The sequence below is a fragment of the Octopus bimaculoides genome, chromosome 23 (assembly GCF_001194135.2).
Source record: "Octopus bimaculoides isolate UCB-OBI-ISO-001 chromosome 23, ASM119413v2, whole genome shotgun sequence".
Lineage (NCBI taxonomy): Eukaryota > Metazoa > Mollusca > Cephalopoda > Octopoda > Octopodidae > Octopus > Octopus bimaculoides.
Genome location: NC_069003.1, coordinates 11,680,126 through 11,682,580, shown reverse-complemented (window position 1 = coordinate 11,682,580; position 2,455 = coordinate 11,680,126). Strand labels below are relative to the sequence as shown.

Sequence of the window (2,455 nt, the reverse complement as noted above, 5' to 3'; positions counted from 1 at the left end):
AGTTAGGTGACACAAAAATGGAACACCAAAACATCAAGATAGACGATACAAAGAAAACAAGGATGGGTCATTCGAAGTTTTCTTTCCTCAGTCGAGTTCCAGATTATCTTCGCAATTTCGGCTGATTATACTCGAGATTGCTCCAATCTGGCCAGCCCCAAGGAAAAACTAAGCTAAGAGCACTAGATTGCTTGGAAGAAAGCAGCGAATGTAATATATATATACCCTCCAGCCTTCATCAGGTGTCCTGAGGAAATTTCGAACCTGTGTTTGAGCGTGTATATATGAGTGTGTGGTATATGTTAACGTTTTCTTTTCGGACGAAACCCTTTGTAACCTTCGTCCTGTCTTTGTCTTTATATGTTTTTAATTTATATTAGCCCTTGTGGCCAATAAAACCAGAATTAATTATTATTAATAATCAGGTCACTGCCTGGAATCGAACTCGGAATCTTGGGGTTAGTAGCTGCGCTCTTAACCACTACGCCATATGCCCACGGGCATATAATAATAATAATATATGAAAGAAACTAATCTTGGAAAGGGGTAGATACATATTATAATCATCTAGGGATCCGGACAAAAGCCCCTTAGAACAAAAGCCTTTAGTTAATTGGTTATATTTTTTGGGTTTTTTTTTTGGAGGGTTTTTTATATTTTGTAAAAATTTCTTTACTTGCTTCAGTCATTGGACTGCGGCCATGCTGGGGCACCGTCTTGAGGAATTTTTAGTTGAATGTATTGACCCCAGAATTTTTTTTTTTTTTTTACTTGTCTCAGTCATTAGACTGCGGCCATGCTGGAGCACCACTTTGAGGAATTTTTAGTCGTAGAAAAATCAGTATTTTAAAATTCAAATTTAAAGTCTTTTGTTTTATTCTCCCTGTTCTTACAGATTATTAAGAATGAGCTGACCTTTTGAACTTTCTCCGGCTGTTGAAGGTTTAGTGGTGATGTTCTCAGGTTGAAGCCATCTAAAGATGACCCTGTTCAGAAGGCTGTAATATGTCATTCGACAAAGAATTCATAGAACAAACTGAAACTTTAAATACTTTTACTCTCGGTCTCAAATATATACAAATTGAATAACAATGGAAAGAGGTTGATGAAAGAACCATGTTCATCTTCTGCGTAACCTCATGGTATTCGCTGCCGCAGGTGTGCGAGAGATGGCTAGATCAAGTCTTGGCGATCTTTCGGTACTAGATCCCATAACTTCCGGTCGTTGTGCGCACGCATACTGATTACATTATCGTATAATGTGTGTAGTAACGTCGTGCGCATGCGTAGTCTCACGCATGCGTGGAATTCAACAACCAAGCTTTCCCGCTTCATTCTGTCTCTTTCTTGCTGGCCAGCGATTGAGCAAGGACGTGTTTAGCTGTCTCTCTCCATCTTTCGAACTTACGCTAGACAGCTCGCTCACATCTACATACCAACGTCCCAACAACCATGCTCACACACACAGAAGACGTCTCAACAAACAAGAGCTAATGATGTATATATATTCCACCTTAAATAAATAATTGTTATGTTGATAGTCTGGAGTTCAGCGTTCCGTTAATTCTTAATTTTATATTGGAAAGTCAGGTATACATCTAATGATGTATAACCCACTTTCCTATATGTGTTTATGCGTTTAAAGTTTGAGAACTGTACGAATCTGAAGGGAGAAGGTTTAAATTTAGTGAGCCATTCATTTTTTTTTTCTATTTAATGTTGTCTTTTCATATTTTCAAGTCATTTAAAAACATAAACACACTATACGATAATGTAATCAGTACGCGTGCGCACGAAAGATCGCCAACCGGTCGAACAAAATCAAGGTAAGCGAAGTACATGTGCGATAAGAGGGCACAGAAGACTGAAACAGCAAAACAGTTGTATGAATAATGCAGAGTACAAATTTGGAGGAAACATGTAGAGAAATGTCTGTTCTTGTAGAGAACAAAATGTGTGTTTGTATGTATAAACGTTGAGCAAAAATATATGAACAAAACATTTAGCAATCAAAAACAGGAACAATGTGAAAAAGGGGGAGTCCTGAAAAGTGAAAACATGCGAAAAATATGTAAAGCCAGTGTTTCGAAAGTACAAATACGCAAATATGAAAGATGCTGGAATCCCAAAATGGTACAGTAGAAGACAATTGGGTAAGGCGGCGAGATGGCAGAAACGTCAGCACGCCGGACGAAATGCTTAGCGGTATTTCATCTGCTGCTACGTTCTGAGTTCAAATTCCGCCGAGGTCGACTTTGCCTTTCATTCTTTCGGGGTTGATTAAATAAGTACCAGTTACGCACTGGGGTCGATATAATTGATTTAATCCTTGTTTGTCCCCTCTGTGTGTAGCCCCTTGTAGGCAGTAAAGAAATAAGAAGACAAGTGGGTACTATTCAAGAAGAGTGGTCCCGGTGCGCGCACTCGCGCTAGCGAGTCGTGACTAGTCGATCCT

General features: G+C 39.1%; 1 long non-coding RNA gene across 1 annotated transcript in view; it reads left to right on the top strand.

Moving 5' to 3' along the window:
* LOC128250611 (uncharacterized) overlaps positions 1-1,540 on the top strand; it is a 17,507-nt gene extending 15,967 nt beyond the window's left edge. The window contains exon 2 of the long non-coding RNA XR_008266640.1: positions 896-1,540. This is a non-coding gene — a long non-coding RNA (uncharacterized LOC128250611). The remainder of the gene's footprint in view (positions 1-895) is intronic.
* The last annotated feature ends 915 nt before the right edge of the window (positions 1,541-2,455 follow it).